This window comes from Polypterus senegalus, chromosome 10, assembly GCF_016835505.1.
Source record: "Polypterus senegalus isolate Bchr_013 chromosome 10, ASM1683550v1, whole genome shotgun sequence".
In the NCBI taxonomy this organism is placed as follows: domain Eukaryota; kingdom Metazoa; phylum Chordata; class Cladistia; order Polypteriformes; family Polypteridae; genus Polypterus; species Polypterus senegalus.
Genome location: NC_053163.1, coordinates 69,147,067 through 69,169,177, shown reverse-complemented (window position 1 = coordinate 69,169,177; position 22,111 = coordinate 69,147,067). Strand labels below are relative to the sequence as shown.

Sequence of the window (22,111 nt, the reverse complement as noted above, 5' to 3'; positions counted from 1 at the left end):
TCCCGGCTGCGGGGAACAGCGGGGCGGCGGCGCAGACCATGGGGGCACGCTTTGCGCGGAGGGGTGCGACGGATGTCCCAGGGTGCCGTGTTGGGCCCTGGGGACATAGTAGGACCCTCACCGGGACGTGCTGCCCTTTCGGTTGTGCCGCTCGACCCACGTGTCCTCGCTAGCGGTGGGGCACTGTGGTCCCCGGCCGGGCTGGAGCCCGTCCGGGACGCCAGGAGGATGTGAGGAGGGCTTGTGCCTCCTCCAGACCGTGAGGGGGCGTCCGTCCTGGTTCTGTTGGGGGCCACGGGTCGAGGGCATGGAAGCCCTACCCTGTAGGGGCCCGTGGTCACCGCCAGGCGGAGCCCCAATGCCGGTTTATCCCGTACGGTCCTCGGCTGGGGCTGGAGCCTGGCCGGGCGCTTTGGAGGACCGGAGGAGGGCGAGTGCCTCCTCCAGACCGAGTGGGGGCGGCCGTCCTGGTTATGCAGGGGGCCTCGGGTACAGGGCTTGGAAGCCCAGCCCTGTAGGGACCCGTGGCCACCGCCAGGCGGCGCCCAGTGCCTGTTTATTCCGGGAAGACGACAGGGGACGCCCGGACGGCTTCCGGGTGCGCAGCCGGCATTTCCGCCACACGGGGGTGTGTCCGCGGGAGATTGCCGGGGAGCAGCTGGAGCCCATCCGGGTTCCTATAAAAGGGGCCGCCTCCCTCCAGTCGTTGACAAGAGTCGGGTGGAAGAGTGGCAACGTCTGGAGGAGGAAGGAGGCGGTGGGAAGAAAAAAAGAAAAGAAAAGAAAGAGAGAGAGAGAAAAGGAAAAGAAGAAAAGAGAAGGCATTGGAGTGGCCTGGACTAAGGAGTATTGGGGTTGGTGAGCAGAGTTATATAAAAGAATAATGAAAAATAAACCAGTGTTTGTGGGTGACATTGACGTGTCTGCCTGTCTGTGTCCGGGGCGAGGTTCACAATAGATATGACAACAATACTCATATCAATGAAAAAACAATTACATTAACGATCATGTTACGTTATTTTTAAAAATTTTTCCTTTTCTTTTTCATAACTTCTTTAACACACTACTTCTCCACTGCGAAGCGCGGGTATTCTGCTAGTTGCACATAAATGATAGCACTGATGTGCACAAAACTGAGTCCAATACAGAAAAGGGGGAATAGGGAAAAAGGTGCAGGCTTTTAAAGGGGAAGACATAAAGTGAGGTCAAAGGGGTTGGGCTCATAAGGGTCTTCAGCCATAGGCTTCAGCCCGGATGTGACATCACAGGAGCCGGAGCCAGCAGGGTCTTCTTCCATAGGCTTGGACCCGAGAGTGACGTCAAGAGGGTCAGGTGGAATCTCCCATGAATGGTCTGCAGGAAAGGGAGAAAAAGAGTCAGTGCACTTTGCCACATCCCGGTTTGATTCAGAATTGCCCTTACTCAAGCCCTTTAGCTGCCTCCCATGCACATGTGTGTGACAATATATACTTTGCAATAAACCAAAAAGAGAATTTCCACAATGACAAAGAGTTGGGGACCTTCTCTGTATAATGTTCAATGTTCAAAATGAAAAAAGTCAAAATGGTGATCAAAATATGTTTACAGTACATGATATCAAGTTTTACAAATGGTGGCTTTTTATATGCAATAAAAATGATGGACAGAAATAAGATGGATGAAATTGAGCAGGATGGAATTGAGCTGACAGGAAATGACGTTGAAACAGGCAGACGGATACATCAAAAGGGACCGGAAGTGATGTAGTGGGGAAGTGACATTATCTTCAGGAGACCATAAGTGTTGTCATGGGTCAGAGCCGGAAATTACATCATCAGATGTTGCCAGTGTTGACTTTTGGTGGCCATCTTGGAACTCGGAATTAAGGTATGTGTTTAAATTTTCTTCTTTTTGTCTGAAGAAAGAGAGAGAGAGAGAGAAAGGCGTTAGTACCACAGATTAACCCTTTGTTTCACAATATTTCACTCACCTCCGGATTTGATGACTGCTTCCTAATCCCATATTATGGGGTGCCAAACAGGCAAGTACAATGATTTTCGGAATATATAAAGTCAGCGTCAGAATATATAAAGTCATTCCCAAATATATGAAGTCAAAGCCTGATTATATAAAGTCAGCATCAGAATATATAAAGTAATTCCTGAATATATAAAGTAATTCCTGAATGTATAAAGTCAGCACTGGATTATATAAAGTCAGCGTCAGAATATATAAAGTCATTCCTGAATATATAAAGTCAGCATCGGAATATATAAAGTGATTCCTGAATACATAAAGTCATTGTCGGAATATATAAAGTCATTCCTGAATACAGTGATCCCTCGCTATATCGCGCTTCGACTTTCGCGGCTTTACTCCACCGCGGATTTTAAATGTAAGCATATCTAAATATATATCACAGATTTTTTGCTGGTTCGCGGATTTCTGCGGACAATGGGTCTTTTAATTTAAAGTACAAGCTTCCTCAGTTTGTTTGCCCAGTTGATTTCATATAAGGGACGCTATTGGCAGATGACTTAGAAGCTACCCAATCAGAGCATGTATTACATATTAACTAAAACTCCTCAATGATATACGATGTGCTTCCCCAAGCGGATTGTTTGCTTTTCTCGGTCTTTCTCTGACTTTCTCTGTGCCTGACGGAGGGGGTGTGAGAAGAGGGGCTGTTTGCCTAGAAGATATGGACGCTCCTCTAAGAAATGCTGCTTTATCGCGGTGGCCCAAAAAGCACGTATTGATTTTTTGATTGTTTGCTTTAATCTCGTGCGCTCTCTCTCTGACGTTCTCTGCTCCTGACGGAGGGGGTGTGAGCAGAGGGGCTGTTTGCACAGAGGCTGTTTGTTTAGAAGATACGGAGGCTATTCTAAAAAATGCTGAAAGACTACCTTCACATTGCTCCCTTCTTTGCGGCTGCTTTATCGCGGTGCTCATACTTAAAAGCCCAACAGCACGTATTGATTTTTTGATTGTTTGTTTTTCTGTCACGGTCTCTCTATCTCTCTGACATTCTCTGCTCCTGATGGCGCTCGTTTGAAGAGAAGATACGTTTGCATTCTTTTAATTGTGAGAAAGAACTGTCATCTCTGTCTTGTCATGGAACACAGTTTAAACTTTTGACTAAAGGGTGTTATTTCATGTCTAGAGGGCTCTAATAATGTTAACAGTGTGGGAGAGTTTATAAGGGCTTAAAATATATAAAAATAACCATACAAACATATGGTTTCTACTTTGTCACAATTGATTGAAACGACTTTTTTTAGTAAACTCAATGAGTTCCTACTACAACGTAATGAAATAAGTTAACAAAAACATCTTCAGAAAAATATTTAAAAAAAAAAACACCGTTCAGTTAAATCATTCAAAATGATGTATGTGTCTGGCATTTTGAACACTATAGTTATTTATTCTTTTTGTATGGGTGCATTTTTGGACGAACCTCACAAGCCCGATCGACTCTGAGTGGCTTCTGTTGAAGTTTACCTTTCACTAGTATGAAAGGTACTAGTGAAAAGCACAGAAATTTTAGATATTCGGGAATGATTTTATATATTCCAATGCTGACTTTATATAATCAAGCTTTGACTTTATATATTCGGGAGTGACTTTATATATTCCGACGCTGACTTTATATATTCAAGAATGACTTTACTTATTCAGGAATGACTTTATATATTCTGCTGCTGACTTTATATAATCAGGTTTTGGTGTTGTATATTCAGTGACTTTATATATTCCGAAAATCATTATATTTACCTGTTTGGCACCCAATAATATGAAATATTTGTATATACAGTATTTCTGCTGCTGTCTCCATTTAAATTTCCCTTTGGGACTAATAAAGTTTATTTTATCTAATCTAATCTAACGAGAAGTGAGGACATGTGCATGTAAACTAAAAACTAACGTAATCTGATTGTGTAAATAGGTCTTCTCTGATTTAATAAAGTTCAATGCAGACCACCATTCAAATTGCTTTTTACAAGCTGCAATAAACCCTAATGAAATAAATAAACCCGCAAAAGCTGCTCACTGTACAAGCCATAATGGAAGCTGGAAACATACAACCTGATGAGTTGATTGCTTAACCATATTATACAACTCCATGACCTTTGACAATCCTTCAACATTTGCCAATAAGGTGTTCTTGAATCTTTCAGCAGTCTCAGTAGTAGCATTATTAGCCGTTGCTGTTTTCACTTGCCGTTGGGGCAAAATGTGACCAAAATGTTCAATGCAGACATCAGACTCAGGAAAGTTTTGAAATACAACATTTTACATTTAGGGTGTTCTGACGTGGCCACATTTCTGTCTGGGGAACAGCCTGTGTGACGAGAATCCCTGGGTAGATGACATGAGGTAGTCACAGGTCAGTAGGTGTATGACAGAGTACACCCTGTCATCAACACAAGTATGGGTGGAGACAGAACAAGGGGAGGTGAGACACAACATACCTGTAACAGTAGGGGCGTTTGCTTACACATGGTCCTTTTCTGTGAAACAAAATACCAAATAGTCGGTGTTGTCTAAGGCCGGTTATACTTCATGCGACGCGACGCATGCTGCAGCGGACGCTCCTGCTACGCAAGCATTGTAGTGTTCATACTTGCACTTGTACTTTACGTAAATCTGGAGGAATCCACCAGGTGGCACTGCAAGATATTATCACGGTTAGAACATATTCGGCTTCTCTGTGTTGTGAATTGCCTAGAACGCCTATTAAATTCTGATAACACCATACCGCAATATCTCTGAAAAGGATATTTATTGATTAAATCCATCAATCCAGGGATGTGCCCATTCCAGCAAGCATTGAGCACGAGTGAGAAACAGTCCCTAGACGAGGCCTCAGCTCATCGCAAGGTGAATACAAGCACAAACATACACTAGCGTCATTTTAGCGGCACCAAATTCCCAAATCTGCATATCTTTGAAAGGAAACCGGAGCACAGTGTGGAATACAAGCAGGAAATACCAGCAACATAACTCCCTGCGAGACAGCAGTGCTATCGCTCCGCCACCGTGTCACCCCCCATGTGTGTAATTATTCACAGTATTCACTATTTAAACAAAATTATATGTAAAATGTAACATACACACTTTAATGCATTTCATCATGAAAGTGATATCAAGTATAAATCTAAAGATTCTAAATGTGCAGAGAGTTGGAATATCATACATTTAATTTGTTCTGTGGGGCGATCTATTGCTGCTTTCCGCTGCTGTCAGGTCCAAGAAGCTCGTAGCGATTAAAAACTGGGATGACGTTCACGATGGTCTGCTTTAATGATAAAGTAAACTACGAGGTTAAAGTGGACATTTCAAGATTAAAGCCGAAATTTCCACTTTAATCACAAAATACACGTTTTCACCGTGTCAAATATAATGCTATACATTATGTTGCTGTTGTTAAGTTGCAAAAATAAAAAAAAATAAAAAAGACGGCACAAAAGATTGTATGTGAGACTTTTAAAATGTATTGTGTCATTACGTTCGGGAACTATCTACATGTGACAGAAAGCCTCTATGCAAATCCTATGGGATAAATGCTTTGATGTGGTGAAGCAAAATGCCGACATACAGATGCATTCGTGGTGCTTTTATATTCAAGTGTCGCATATCCCCAATCGTAATGACACGATACATTTTAAAAGTCTCACATACTATCTTTTATGCCGTCTGTTTTTTTTTTTTTTGCAACTTCACATCGGCAACATAATGTTTAGCGCTGTATTTGAGCCACTGAGAAAAAAATAAAAGACACGGTGAAAACGTGTATTTTATGATTAAAGTGGAAATTTCGGCTTTAATGTCGAAATGTCCACTTTAACCTTGTAGTTTACTTTATCATTAATGCAGACCATCGCAAACGTCATCCCAGTTTTTAATCGCTACAAGCTTCTTGGACCTGACAGCAGGTAAAGTAAAAAAAAAAAAAAATAGACAACACAAAAGATGGTATGTGAGACTTTTAAAATTTATCGTGTCATTACGATCGGGAATATGCAACGCTTGAATATAAAAGAACCACGAATGCATCTGTATCTCGGCATTTTGCTTCACCACTTTGAACCATTCATCAAACAGCAAAGCGTGCACATCGACCCCCGAAGGATTTCCATAGAGGCTTGCTGTCACATGTAGATAGTAAACAGAGACTCTGACGCCACGTTCCGACTTTTAGCACACTGCACCCCCGACTTTTTGCTGGTACTGCAACTCGTGCACACGTCGCGTTAATTTCTGAAGACCTGCTCATAGGACGTGTGAAATGAACGCTGGGAACGCGTGGCAGCCATGATGCAGGTGCATACGCGTTCTGAGCGTAAAGTATAAATCGGCCTTAAGGGCTTGAATCTACATGGTACACCTCTGTCTGTGTCTCATCATGTTCTCTAACTGAACTTTAAATATAAATATTCTCATGTGCAAAAGTTGCATAAAAGTAGTCTGGGCTAAAAAAAAGACATAGCAGTGCTACAAAGTATCAGACTAGGAGATGAGTTATGAGGAACAGGTAAAAGAGCCCAACTTTTACAGTTTAAGGAAAAGAAGACCAAGAGGTGACATGATTGAATTGTTTTATGACAGGAATTAGTACAGTAGATCAAGACTGGTAGGTTAACAATAAGACCGGGGCACAACTAGAAACTTGTTAAGGGTAAATTTTGCACTAAAATTAGAACATTTTTCTTCACAGAGAGAACTATAGACAGTGGAATAAGTTACTAAACATTGTGGTAGACAGTGGGACTTTAGGAATCTTCAGGACTTGAATTAAGTGGATAGGATTGGCCAACTTTGTTGGACTGAATGGCCTGCTCTAATCAAACTTTTTCTAATGTTCTGATGAATTCAAGGTTTTCTCGTAGGGATAATGTCTTTGAGTTCTAATTATATTTACTTTCTTACACAAGAATGGCAGGCAGCCCTGTATTGACGGATTCCTGCCTAGGTCAAAAAACTGACGCCACATTTCCTAGAGATTAACATCTTCTACTTTTAAACTGTTGTTCTTCAAACAATAGGGTCCCATTCTCTGAAAAAAAGAATGATGCTAATAAAGGAGCCCACCATCTAAATTAAAAGATCAGACATCATGAAACAAACATAGAAAACAAATTACCAAATATAAAAATAAAGTGAGCTAGTGTTTGTTGTGAATAAAAAAATTAAGTCTGTTTTTTTTTTGTTTGTTTGTTTTTTTTTAGAATGCATTTGCTCATTTAAAACTAATTGTGATGTCATCACTGCAACGTTCCCTGAAGAAAACAAGGGATATTATGAGTGAAGTGTCCATACCTCAGGAAAGTCTGGACTCAGTATGTTAGAAAACATTAATATCTTGTGGATATCAAGCATCCCTCACATTATTGTGTTCATCTCCAATAAATACCTTAAGCTCCAGGATAAGATAACTTTGTATGGCCACTGCTTACAGATAGCACTTTATTTCATAAAATCACTTGTGTAATGTAATTGTGGTGGTCTAGGCAAGAAGCTTTCAGGTAGCTCATGGAAGGACGCCTTTAAATGATTCTGACTGGTCCCACAAGAATGGCTGGAATTTGCAGCTGCATGTTAGTGAGGACCGTCTGATAAAGAATCCTGTCTAAGCCTTTAATGTGAAGTTAATCCACAGTAAATAAAAATGAGTACCTTTGGTTTGTGGTATTTATATGCTGCATATAGATGTGTGTGGTGAACTAATAAAGAGATACAGTTTTATCAATACTCATCAAAAACAGTACAAATCAAATTGATTAATGGCATTTACAAAATCAATTATAAGTAAGTCAGTTGTAATACTTTAAATATTCACCAGATGACACCATTATTACAAAACTACATTATTTTCAAGCCCATTAGGAATTTGTATGTGAACAGAAGAATTTTGAAAGATATATGATATTTGAGATCTCTTTCAGGGCAGGCCAACAGTCTTCTACCCAATATTGTCAACATGTTCCCTTAAATCAGCCACTCTGGCCTAAATAATGGAGGGATGGGTACATTATTTCACAGGTAGACAATGAAAATAAGGTTGCAATGTTCAATCTTGTAGTGAAAGTCATGACACTGTATGTCAAGTTCTGAAAATAATGTATTTGGCTTACTACTTTGATGAATGCGTGGTAATGCACAACAAAAGTCAAAGCAAAAAGTGAGAAAAAACATCTTCCAATTGTGTTGACAGTGAGAAGTCAAGCAAAATGACACCTTTAATTGGCTAACTAAAAAGATTACAATATGCAAGCTTTCGAGGCAACTGAGGCCCCTTCTTCAGGCAAGATGTAATTAATGATTACTCAACTTCTCACTACATTCATAATGGCTAACATGTTACAACACCCTAGTGCTACAATTGTAGAAAAGAAAGAATTGATTACAGAAAAAATATCTAAATTTAAATTATATTTTTAAGTATAGAATTTATATAATACCAAATAGTCGGTGTTGTCTAAGGCCGGTTATACTTCATGCGACGCGACGCATGCTGCAGTGGACGCTCCTGCTACGCAAGCATTGTAGTGTTCAAATTACTAACATGAGAATAGGGATAACAATTTAGTAATTAATGCCCATGCTCAACCACCTCACTATTGTAGTTCCTATAGTACGGGCAGAACTCCAGTCTTTTCATTATTAATTTCAGATGGTTAATGCTCACCTACTTATTAATATCAAGGAGACAATCAGCTAATCATGCAGAATGATAGTCAGAAGTGGATTTTGTTTGGATAAAAATATGTCTTTTAATTAGTATAGAAATGGAATCTCAGGCCATGCAAGTGGATAAACTCATCTGGCATGAGAAAGCTGAATAAAATAGCTAAGTCTATGTCCTGAGAAACAACTAAGGTTATGGGGGCTGCCATGAATTTATGATTTATTGAAATCAGCAATTGATTCCAAATCACTCCTGCACACTAGCTTGAACACATTGGCTTCAAAATGTATTTTCAGACTGTAATCAATGTACTGAGGTGAATTTACTCAAGATGTGCTCATGCATAAGCTCATCATTATAAAATAACTTGAGTATTAAGTAGAAACGTTTGTATTACTGAAGAGCATTCAGTTTAGTTTGCTTACAGACATTTTGAAAGTTTTCAAAGGTTAATTACAAATCGGAGATAACAAATAATCTTGCTCTTTTTTTACTGAAAACACACATGCTTGGTGTAAGGACACTGTTATGACTGACAGTCACTAGTCTGCTAATCTGGATTAGCTAATTTATCTCTCAGGAGAGTTTATTTCTATTGTTGTAACTAATGAATGATCTGTATGCTAATATTAGTAAGCAACAGACTTCTCCTCCAGACAGAGCTTTTATGGTTTCAGATTGAAGTTTTTAAAATACCCTGCAAACTGTATTGCTCAAATTCCACCCAAATGTTTCCTGCCCCAATAGAGTAGTCAGAATCCTGGAGAACCTCTAAAGAAACACTGTTAAGCCTTACATAACCAAAATTTCATCAATTCACTGCCACGGCACTAGAAGGGATCTCTCTTAGTTCCCATGAGCAGGCTAAGTATGTTAGAAGAACATCCATTAGGTACTTGAAAGCTTAAAGGCAACACAGCTTCTTCCAACATTGGAATTTGGGCCCAAGTCAACAGGTTATAAGTGCAAGTCCTAACTGCCACACCATTGTTACCAATATTTTACAGACCAAAATAAATGTGGCCTAAGACACACCAGTCTGGCTTATATACCAACCATGTGATACCAGCAACAATGACTGAAGGAATAAGCAGTGTAAATCAGTCACATACAATGCAGTATGAGCAACAAGATCACTTCTATACTGCACCACCATTTTCAACACACATACTGGAGCACATTTTCTGATCAGGATACCTTGGATGCCTACACATACCTTGATGCGTACTGTATGTCTGCTCAGTGCTGGATTGTAGCATTAATAATAGTGTTGATATTGTTAGGGTACTCAACCATATAAAGAACTTTTTCTAGTCAAAAACGGTTGATGAACATGGAGGTCTGCCTGCTCCTAAAGCATTGTGATACTGCTTTTAGATCTGAGATATACTATAAGGCCTACAGTGCATCCAGAGCTAACTTGAACAGGGCACCATCAAGGTCAAATATGACTAAAAATTGTGACTCAAGGAACACTTTTAAAATAATTTTGATCCCTGACATGTGTAACCAGGTATTCAGGCTCTTACAGATGATAATTTGTGAATTTAATAAAATGTGAATTTCCCCTTGGGGAATTAATAAAGTATCTATCTATCTATCTATCTATCTATCTATCTATCTATCTATCTATCTATCTATCTATCTATCTATCTATCTATCTATCTATCTATCTATGCGGCTGCAAGAATCATTACAAGAACAAGAAAATACGAACACATAACTCCAGTTCTTAAATCTTTACACTGGCTCCCGGTTAAGTTTAGGGCAAATTTACAAATCCTCCTTTTAACATATAAAGCATTAAATGGTCAATGTCCGACTTACTTGAACTTATTATGACTTACAATCCAGAGCGCACATTAAGATCTTAAGATGTTGGTCTGCTTATGATTCCAAGAATTTATAAAATAACAGTGGGAGGTCGAGCTTTTAGTTACAGGGCTCCTAAACTAGAGGAATGGTCTGCCTGCTTCTATAAGAGATGGCCCTTCAGTCTCAGCCTTTAAATCCCAGCTGAAGACTCACTACTTCAGTTTAGCATATCCTGACTAGAGCTGCTGATTAACTGTACAGACTGCATCTCTGTTGTTAGTCATTAGCACTAAAACATAAGTAACATGACAGTTATAATTGAATACTAACCCTCACCTATTCTGTTTCTGTTCTCGGTACTCAAATGAGGCACTTGGTGCCACGGTCCACCTGCCAAGTTGTTTTGCCTGCCTATGGTAAAGTCATCTCTGATGGAGGATTGCAGGAATAATGGGAAAGAGGGGTCCTTTCATCGGATTGGCTGGCCCAGCACTGTTTTTAGCCGTGGAATGGCCAAATGGGGGAGGCAGCTTGATGGATGAGGTCTCCAGGACTCTAAAAATATCCAAATCTTATTATATGATATCATCTACTGTTAAATTCTGCTCTGTACTTCTAAAATTTTTATTTTTATACTGTATTGAGGATTTGTTCTGTTCTGTGTATTGTATTGTATTGTATTGACCCCTTTCTTTTGACACCCACTGCATGCTCAACCTACCTGGAAAGGGGTCTCTCTTTGAACTGCCTTTCCCAAGGTTTCTTCCATTTTCCCTGCAAAGTTTTTTTTTGGGAGTTTTTCCTTGTCTTCTTAGAGAGTCAAGGCTGGGGGGCTGTCAAGAGGTAGGGCCTGTTAAAGCCCATTGTGGCACTTCCTGTGTGATTTTGGGCTATACAAAAATAAACTGTATTGTATTGTATTGTATTGTATCTATCTATCTATCTAAAGCTAATAGTGCACTTTCTCTACTAGCCCACATATTTATTCTATGCTCTCATTGATAAGCATAAGAATGTGATACTAATGAAAGTCGAGCCACCCCTTGATGACCTGTTTCTTATGCTCCCTATCAGTGGTGTTTATTCTGCCTAGGGTGAACACTTACAAGGCTGCTGGCCCTGATGTCATCCTAGGGTATGTTCTCAGAACTTGCACTGGGCAGCTGGCTGAGGTTTTCACTAACATTTTCAATTTATCTTTAGCCCAGACATTAGTTCCCACATACTTCAAAGCAGCAGTCATCATGCCTTTGCCAAAATAATCTGTTGCAATTATTTTTCATACCGTTGCACTCGCCCCCAATATTTTGAAGCACTTTGAGAAGCTGTTTCTGGCGCACCTCAAAGCATATCTGTATCCTACATTGGATCCCTATCAGTTTGCACATCATTCAAACAGGTCAACTGATGATGCTGTCTTAAGAGCATTTCACTCAGGCCTGACTCTGGATAACAGCAATAGTTAGTTGAGGATCCTGTTTATTGACCTTAGTTTGATGTCAGTTTGCTGTGCAATACAATTATCACGTCAAGTTGGTCACTAAGTTCAGTGATCTCTCATGTCCCTTTGTAAATAAATTATATTCCCCATCAACTTTGCCTATCCGGTCAGACTTTGTTGTTGCATCCTATTTTGCTAGCCATCATATTTTTCTGCCATCCATGTTAAAGTCAACAGAGGAAAAAAATGTGATAGAATGTGATGATTGATAGATCATACTTTGCATCGTATTTTGCTACACTTTATTAAAAACACCATCATAGATACGTCGATTAGATGAACTTGTGGTCTGTATTATACACTCATCCACTAGCTACAAGAATATCAACTGTGGGTGTCTCTGCCTGTTCAAGTCACTCTCGAGAAGTGAAAAACTGACATAATGCTACCTATATTTGTATGTTTTACTCTTCACCAAGTAACGTGGGCTCTATGTGTACTGTAATAGTGTATCCCAGTCCATTGTGAAAATCTAGTACTCCTGTGCTTAACTTCTTCTCACTCTGAACATGTGGGAAAGCCCAATAAAACACCATCTGGTGGGTGCAGCTGCACTGACTGGTGGCTTGTCTGATTGTTGCTGCAGTTTCCTTCTGCTGATTTGGGTTCAGTCCTTGGTGTCGGCACATAGCGCCTTTTTTTTAAACTGCTTGGCTTCCTAATCAATGCGTTTCTGGCAAGTTGAACCCAAAGTCCTAACATAAGGCAGTGTTCTTCTTCAATAACCTGGTAGCTCGTCAAATCCTTCTCAAAGGGCAATTTCACAAGGACAAAGGTGGCAGACGGGGATGTCCTCTGTGTATGTATACTGAGATGACACAGAAACCAATTCAAACAATAGCAGTGCATCAATAAAAGAGTCGCAAAACTAAATATCCTCAATACAAAAGAACAAGACGCGTCACATGACAAAAATAAACCCTTCAATCGATACCACAGCCATGTCAACTTCAAAATTTTACGTACCACCAAATCAGAGGCCCTGTGAGTGATCTTCCATTGCACCAATAGGAATGCATAGACCAGGCCTATTCCAGTATAAATTTAGTTGGACCAGATTATTGAATAAAGAAAGTTAGCTGAGCCAGACATTTGCAGCTGCTGGTAAGCAGCAGGTAATAATTTTTAAACCAATGCAAATAAATGTATTGAAAAACAAGTAGTATTTTTAATTGCGTCCCTTTAAAATTTGGTCACATCAAAAAGTGCATAAAAATAAAAAAGCTATAATTGAACAGAATCTGAGGTACGTAGTCGCAATACTTGTTTTCAACTTTTGAAATAAAAAAATAAACATTTTGGTCATATCTGACCTAAGCACATTTCAAAGTGCATAAAAAATAGTGCACAGTATTAGCAGTAACATTTATTTCCTTTTTTGAAATAAAAAAAAATGTTCACATCTGACCCAGGCACATCACAAAGTGTGTTTAACAGAATTAAAAAGAACTATTAATGCTATCAAAGCTAACAGTGCACAAACCTGCAACAAGTGAAAACAGTAACTAACACACATGAATACAATGTCTACTGCACACTGAGGGAACAGAGGCTTGTCTTAACTCACCACATGTGTGAATAGTGTGTGAATAGGTATGGCTTTGTTACACATCCCACATTATGTTGATATTGTGACGAGTCTCGCTATTGCATGGGCTGTAGAGGTTGGAGTCTTGGGGGGGAAAGCACTTTGTGAAGGCTCAGGCCACCTCCTTAGAGATAGCTGAGTGACAGGGGCAGGGTGACAGGGATGTGAATGGTAAATGAGCAGGAAGGGGCAGAAAAGCGGGAGGCTATTTTTTTTATTTTAGAGGTGTCCCCAGAACCCAAACCAGGTGTGGTAGGGCACCATTTATAGCATGGCACAAAAAATAAAAAGCCAGTCGACATTTTGAATTCCCCTGGAGAAACAGCTCCTGGGTGTCTTACTCGACAAGTCATCACAATATAATCGACTACTCCCACCACTTCTAGACACACAACAACATACTGCATTGTGGGTTTAATGTTGCTCAGCTATGTGGAGTGCTGCGTTCCTGGCCTGTACTACTGTAGGAATTTCTGAACGCTCACAAAATGTGTTTTTCTAAGTTTTTCTCTGCATTTCTGCCAGGACCAAGGCTGTCATTTAGATGGAGGATGACTTAGGCAGGGCCGGCCCATATGTGTACAGGGTCCAAGGAGATGACTAAGGATTTAACTCAGCTATTCCTCTCATGCTCTCCCAGTTAGTGCTGCTCTTTTATGTCTTCGGTGCCTGAGCTGCTAGTAAATGATCCTGCATGGGCAAAAACATTGAGGTGTTAATTCAAGGGAGTGACGGATGAAGACCCAGTTGTAACTGTTTCATGGAATATGTGACAATGAGTGTTCTGTAAGCAGATTCAAAACAAATGAAGAAAAGGAAGAGAAGTAATTAAAGCATGTTGTTGAATGGTAACACAGCAAAACAAGTTGAAACCTCAAGTGTCAGGGGTTGTGGTGGTGGGGAGGCATGTGGAGTTATGAAGGGTGTTAGGTTATATATATATGGGATCTGGTCATCCTGGTGGAAAGGGGACAAAGAAAAAGTGGGCCAGGTCATTGGCCGAATTAAATTAATCCCCTGTTGTCTAGTGGGTGTGCCACCCGTATATTGGAAATGGTGTTTCTTTGGTTTGGTCTTAACAGGCCACTGGGTCTCACAATATTTATATTTATAAATATTATATACAGTATATATATTTGTATACTTGTATATATATATATATATATATATATATATATATATATATATATATATATATATATATATATATATATAGTATATAACACTGTTTTAACAGTCTAGTTATTAAATATCAATACTTTCATAATTTACTTCAGTTTAATATTTTGTAACCAAGTTTTTGATCTAAGTACTTTTCAATTTAGTACTTAAAAGTGACTTGACGGAAACATTCCAATTATATATTTTTTGCTGTGTTTTTGAACACAACTAACTACAGGTGCTGGTCATAAAATTAGAATATCATGACAAAGTTGATTTATTTCAGTAATTCCATTCAAAAAGTGAAACTTGTATATTAGATTCATTCATTACACACATACTGATGTATTTCAAATGTTTATTTCTTTAAATTTTGAAGATTAAAACTGACAACTAATGAAAGTCCCAAATTAAGTATCTCGGAAAATTAGAATATCAATTAAGACCAATGCAAAAAAAGGATTTTTAGAAATGTTGGCCAACTGAAAGGTATGAACATGAAAAGTATGAGCATGTACAGCACTCAATATTTAGTTGGGGCTCCTTTGGCCTGGATTACTACAGCAATGCGGTGTGGCATGGAGTCGATCAGTCTATGGCACTGCTCAGGTGTTATGAAAGCCCATGTTGCTCCAATAGTGGCCTTCAGCTCTTCTGAATTGTTGGGTCTGGCATATTGCATCTTCCTCTTCACAATGCAATAAAAGGTCAGGCGAGTTTGCTGGCCAATCAAGTACAGGGATACCATGGTCCTTAAACGAGGTACTGGTAGCTTTGGCACTGTGTGCAGGTGCCAGGTCCTGTTGGAAAATGAAATCTGCATCTTAATAAAGTTCGTCAGCAGCAGGAAGCATGAAGTGCTCTAAAACTTCCTGGTAGATGGCTGCGTTGACCTTGGACCTCAGAAAACACAATGGACCAACACCAGCAGATGACATGGCACCCCAAACCATTACTGACTGTGGAAACTTTGCACTTCACCTCAAGCAACATGAATTCTGTGCCTCTCCTCTCTTCCTCCAGACTCTAGGACCTTGATTTCCAAAGGAAATGCAAAATTTACTTTCATCAGAGAACATAACTCAGCAGTAGTCCAGTCCTTTTTGTCTTTAGCCCAGGTGAGACGCTTCTGACGCTGTCTCTTGTTCAAGAATGGATTGACACAAGGAATGCGACAGCTGAAACCCATGTCTTGCATACGTCTGTGCGTGGTGGTTCTTGAAGCACTGACTCCAGCTGCAGTCCACTCTTTGTGAATCTGCCCCACAGTTTTGAATGGGTTTTGTTTCACAATCCTCTCCAGGGTGCGGTTATCCCTATTGTTTGTACACTTTTTTCTACCACATCTTGTCCTTCCCTTCACCTCTCTATTAATGTGCTTGGACACAGAGCTGTCTGTAAACAGTTAGCCTCTTTAGCAATGACCTTTTGTGTCTTGCCTTCCTTGTGCAAGGTGTCAATGGTCGTCTTTTGGACAACTGTCAAGTCAGCAGTCTTCCCCATGATAGTGTAGCCTACAGAACAAGACTGAGAGACCATTTAAAGGCTTTTGCAGGTGTTTTGAGTTAATTAGTTGATTAGAGTGTGGCACCAGGTGTGTTCAATATTGAACCTTTTCACAATATTCTTAATTTTCCGAGATACTGAATTTGAGACTTTCATTAGTTGTCAGTTATAATCATCAAAATTAAAAGAAATAAACATTTGAAATACATCAGTCTGTGTGTAATGAATGAATCTAATATACAAGTTTCACTTTTTGAATGGAATTACTGAAATAAATATTATGACCAGCACCTGTATAACTATTTACAATTAAAACAGTTTTTATTAGCTTGATTTTGCAGAACTCTGCTTTCTGTTCGATGTTAAAAATTCATGTTTGCCTGAATGCCTACAAAAGCTTTTTCCAAGTGGTGCACTTTGAGGTTTGTTTTTTTCACCCAGGACAACAGCTGTGTGGAATAGTACTGTACATGTAATGTGCACTCATACTAACACAATCAGGTTCATTTGCACATCAACACATTATTAACTTTAAGCTGTATGCATTGTGATGATGTACCCACTGCATCTAAACCAGGAAATGTTTGCATTCATCACTGCCTGCCACAGTAAATATTGATTTGTGTGTTCTGCTTAAAACTTTTTGCTAGGCTTTGATGTTAATACAACATTACACATTTGCACACAGGGGTATGCAGAGAATGTTTTGTGTAGGGATTTAAGGATGTCTGTACGCAGAGGCACCATCCTTCTATGGCAAATCGAAGTGGCATCTACACCCTCTAACACCCCAACAAACCCCATCCTGGATCTATGAGTAATGCAATAGAAAAGCTGCAACGATAAAAATGGGATGAAAGGTCCACACCTGCTGCCCTGGAGTCTACGTGTTACTACAGCCGACTAAGGCTACCATAAGACTGCAGAGAAAGGTGACCATATCTAATGTTTGTTTGTTTTTTTTTGTGTTTGTTTCAATGTTCAAGTTAATGTTACAAGCAATTTCAATCTGACATTCATTTCTTTTGATATCTCTCTTGAATCTGCAAAATTATTTAAAAATGAATGCAGACTGTTTATATTAGCAAATGTGTGTGAATACGTTAGCTCACAAGTGTTTAAAGATGCTTTGAGCGGGATCTGTAGATAGAAACCCGATGACACAATAATTGTATCAGGAGAGGTGGGAACAGGATGTGGAGTGGTTTAGGACAAAGTAGCGATTTGACAATTTCAGAATGTGGAGCGAGACATTTGATTACATTAGCATCTGTCTGCAGGACTCGTCATAATAATACATGCTTGAGTTGTGATGTCACAGAAACACATATCAATTGGGCTATATTGGCAGGCTTCCTCTTTTTACATCTTTTTCACACTTCTCTGAAAACATTAAATTTGTGTCACTTTTTTCTGTTTGTTCTAACTATATTTTATTTCACATTTAATTTAAAATATACAAATCTAAAATCCATTCTGAATTGTTCTTTCTTTTTTTTTCATTTGTATATATTAACACAAGGGAGATTGGGACTAACAAAATTTAGTTGAGTTACAAAATCCCATAAAACCATTTTCTAAAAATGGACATGTTAATACATATCTGTCCGTTGTCCCTGCATGTCATACTTGTGTTCTTTAATGTATTTCTCTGCAATCTGTAAAACACTTAGAAGTGGTAACTTTTCATGACTTGTTCACTGTCTCTTCGACTCCCATATTACACTTTTAATTCTGTTTACTCCTACCCAGTACTGTTTTCTTTCCTGTTTCATTAGTATGGTTTGAAACTTTCCTTTCAGAACTTTTTGTTTGATGATCTGTGTCCTACTTAACCAGGTTTCTGCGGCCTAAATCCATACCTTCTGGTCGTAGTTAAATCCTCACATCACATGCTTGGCATCTTCCATGCCTCTGTAGGTGGATGTTGAGTATTTTTCAGTATAATTGACTTTCTTTTTTACTCAGTGTTTCTATAAGTTAAGTGTTGTTTCCCATGCCAAGTCAATAAATCTGTTGAGTAGTGTTTGACTGTTAGTCATTGCCCAAAGGTTTTTGGCTTGGCTTTTGAATATTTCTTGAATCTGTCTTACTTGTTGTTTGACTTCTAGGATTTTCCTTGGGAGTTTCCAGTTCTTCCAGGACTTTTTCTTTTGTTCTAAAATTGCATAATTTTATCCATCTTTCCTTACTCTTTTGGTGTTTTGGTGCTTGGAAAGAGGTTGGATTATTATGGGGAACATTTAGAAGACTGTGTTTCCTCAGAAAGCTCCAGTTTAAGTGTGTTATTGTGTCTGCTATTTATCATGGTTGCTGTATAGTTGTGTCATATTAAAACAAGGAAAAAGCAAAACAAAAGTTTCACAAATATATCCAAATGAATGTCAGGGTACATTGTAGTGTAATATTTATACCACCAGCTACAATGGCATTTTCAAATTACAGTGACCACAATTTTGTTTAATCAAGTAACTCCATGAGACATACATTTTAAAACCCATTAATGCCTATGTGAAAAAGTGACAATCTGAGCAATGTCACAAAATTCAATCCAACACTCATATTCTTAATAACTTAGGAGTCCTGTTAAATGACTTTGCTCGAAGCATGCAAATTATGAAAATTCGCCATCTAATGCGCAGCATCAGGGAGGTTCTTCTTCTTTTTTTGCCCCCCATCATGGACTGGCTAAGGGGAACTTTTTTAAGTGTGCCAGGAGTGAGGTGTGCATCACTCAAGTCATATATAGTGATGAACATCTGAGGACAATTTTTTGTACAGTATATATGCTAGTATCTTTGTAAGATGTTTCAATTCCGCCAGCATTAGGGAATGGTGTCAGGGAGCTGCAGTCCTGAACTTTCATTTGCTGCATTTGTGACTCTTTTGCTAAGACACTTTTACCGTTATTGCTGTTGTTTCTTTCTTGCTGTTTTTGAATCATTGTCTATGATGTAGCCTTAATTGTTTTTGCCCAAACCCCCATGCTGATGACAAGCTGTTCAGGTTTTGACTGCTACAAATATCCATCCATCCATCCATTATCCAACCCGCTATATCCCAACTACAGGGTCATGGGGGTCTGCTGGAGCCAATCCCAGCCAACACAGGGCGCAAGGCAGGAACAAATCCCGAGCAGGGCGCCAGCCCACCGCAGTGCTACAAATATTTTGTTATAAAGTGCATGCAGAAAAAGCGCCTCAAGAACACATGTGGCATTGCCCTTTCAAAACAGCTAGTATTGCCACTGATTGCATGGACAGTGTAACATTTCATTGACCAGTTGGAATAATTCTTAAGCTATTAATATATTTTAAACTTTATTGAAACAACAGGCGCTACATTCCTTGAATCCTGAATTGACTGGATTTCTTTTTGTACATCTCACCACTAGGACCCCTGCTGCCTAGTTTGTCTCCATAGCTGCCTGATTAATAATCCAACACCTCCCCCGTTTAACTGACTTTACCCTCCCAGTAATACAGTAATGCTGAATAGTAGAAAAAAAAACTTCCAAGACAACCAAAAATGTAAAAAATAATAACATTTTGTAACGGCCACCCCTTACCCGGCCGACAGCTACACCTCCAAGACCTGTGGCCTGGATTAATTGCTGAGGTTAAATCTTAATCAAGCCGTACCTTTAACAAATTAAACCTTTCCCCACAATCGACGGTGGAAATAAGCACAAAAGCAAAACAGATATGTAAACTTAAACTGATAAAATGTATTAAATGAAACAGAAAAGCTAAATAAATTATAAATATCCCTCCACCAAAGCAACACCATGACAAATCCCTAGATGAATATAACTACCCCTCCCTTGCCCTTGTAACATATAACAAACAATACAAATACCAAAAAAGAATGAATGAAATACGGTAATGAGCGGTCGTGAACTTGAGTCCGAGTAACAATTGTCCTGAATGCAGATGACTGGTTAACCAATATATGAAGTGTTTGTAATTCCCAGAAAAAATGGAATAGCCTCACCAGGTATCCTCGGCGGTGGTGGAAAATGATCCGACCCCGGGGTCTCTCGATGATGAGGGTGTTGGAGTGAGTCCGGCGGAATGAAAAACAAACTGGATGGAAATGCGCGATGTGAAATACAGCAGGTACAGGTACGGGTGGTTCGTGGTCATATATCTTAAATCTCCTTCTCTCCTTTTCCTCTTCCTCTTCTCTTGATTGTTTTTATAGTCCTGTGACGAATGTAATTGATTAATTGAAAACCAGTGTTTTCCAGGTTTGGGGCTGCGATCTCCTTCCATCGGCATTCACTGACATACACAAACAGTAAACGGGACGATGGAAACAAAACGCACGTGGTACGAACACAAACACTATTACTACTATGTAGCCCCGCTACAATTTTATTAACTTCCTGTGCTCTAATGAGTGCACTGACTTTGCTAACCTCCTATAAAAATAAAACAATCCTATCCATAATCAGAAGTAGTCTTTTAAATAACCTGGTGTTTTCCTCTGTCAAATGGAATGTCTTTGTCTTTTGTAAACAGTGTAAATTCCTTTTCATCCTGACTTTCATTATTTTCATCTTCCATAAAATTGCTGTTTTTCTTTTCTGCCATCCTGTTTGCCTGTGTGTAGTTCTCTGGTTAAACATTTTCTTGATAAGGTCTCCCTCTTGTGACACAAATGACATACTGCAGTTATGAAAAGGCAGGAAACACTGTTGTGCTTACCCCCACAATGAAATCAGGAAACTGTATCCTTTTCCTTGGCCTGGGATGCATGAAGTTTATGGATATTAAAGTCTCCAGCACTTACAAGCTGCTGTTGCTGTTGTAACTTTCCTACATTTCTGTCTGTTGTATCTATAGCCAGTGCAATCTCCACTGTCTTTTAATAGAAGTTCCACTTCTGCAAGCAACCAACATTGCATGCTGCATATAAATCTGTCTCTTACCATGTCCTCTAGGCTTCCACCAAAATTCCAAAACTCAGACGTCCATCGCAGAAATCTGACAAAGATTGGCCTGATTTCCTCTTTTTAGAGTGAATTTTGTATCAAATCAATATAACAATCATTCTGCATTTGGAGGCAAAATGATCTGTACGTAACTTGATGATTTGAGAAAAAGTGAGCTGAGATGGCTTGGAGGGCTGAGATAAGTCTCTTAAATGTGCATACGCTTTACTCACAAACGTACTTAGGAATATTGTTCTTTTTTCTGCTATCGGAATTTCATCAACCTCAAAGTAAAATTTCACTGTAAATGGTTAAAAGCCATTAGGCCATCTGAATTTTCAGTTTTGACAAAACACATATGCCTTTGTTAAATTGCAGTTGGAGTTTTCCCAGTCCAAGGCAGTATATTAGTCAAATGGACTGGCGAAGTTGCTATACTTTCAACTCTAATGAATAATATTTAGTATAAAGTTTAATGGACACTGTAAAGGGTTAAATGTTTGTAGGCCAACTTAATTTTCACAGTTTTGACAAAACACGGATATCTTTATTTAATTGTAGTTTTACACAATCCAATGTGGGTCCATCCATCCATCCATTATCCAACCCGCTATATCCTAACTACAGGGTCACGGGGGTCTGCTGGAGCCAATCCCAGCCAACACAGGGCTCAAGGCAGGAAACAAACCCTGGGCAGGGTGCCAGCCCTCCAATGTGGGTGTAAGGGTTAAATGGACTGGCAAAGTTGTTATACTATCTGATCTAATGAATGGGATTATCTCTGGAATTTGATGAGCACTGTAAAGGTTTAAAGCCATTGGGACACTCTAATGTTCACAGTTTTGACAAAAGATGGATTCCTTTGTTAAATTCCACTTGAATTTTGCCCAGCTTATTGCAAGGTAAATTATTCAATTGGTTTTGAAACTTTGTCAA

At 39.3% G+C, this 22,111-nt stretch overlaps 1 long non-coding RNA gene across 1 annotated transcript; it reads right to left on the bottom strand.

The window, feature by feature from the left end:
- Positions 1–1,512: 1,512 nt before the first annotated feature.
- LOC120536234 lies at positions 1,513–20,818 on the bottom strand. The gene is made up of 2 exons (XR_005635076.1): positions 20,715–20,818; positions 1,513–1,894 (listed from the first exon to the last, which is right to left on the bottom strand). It is a non-coding gene; the product is annotated as an uncharacterized LOC120536234 (long non-coding RNA).
- Between the last annotated feature and the right edge of the window lie 1,293 nt (positions 20,819–22,111).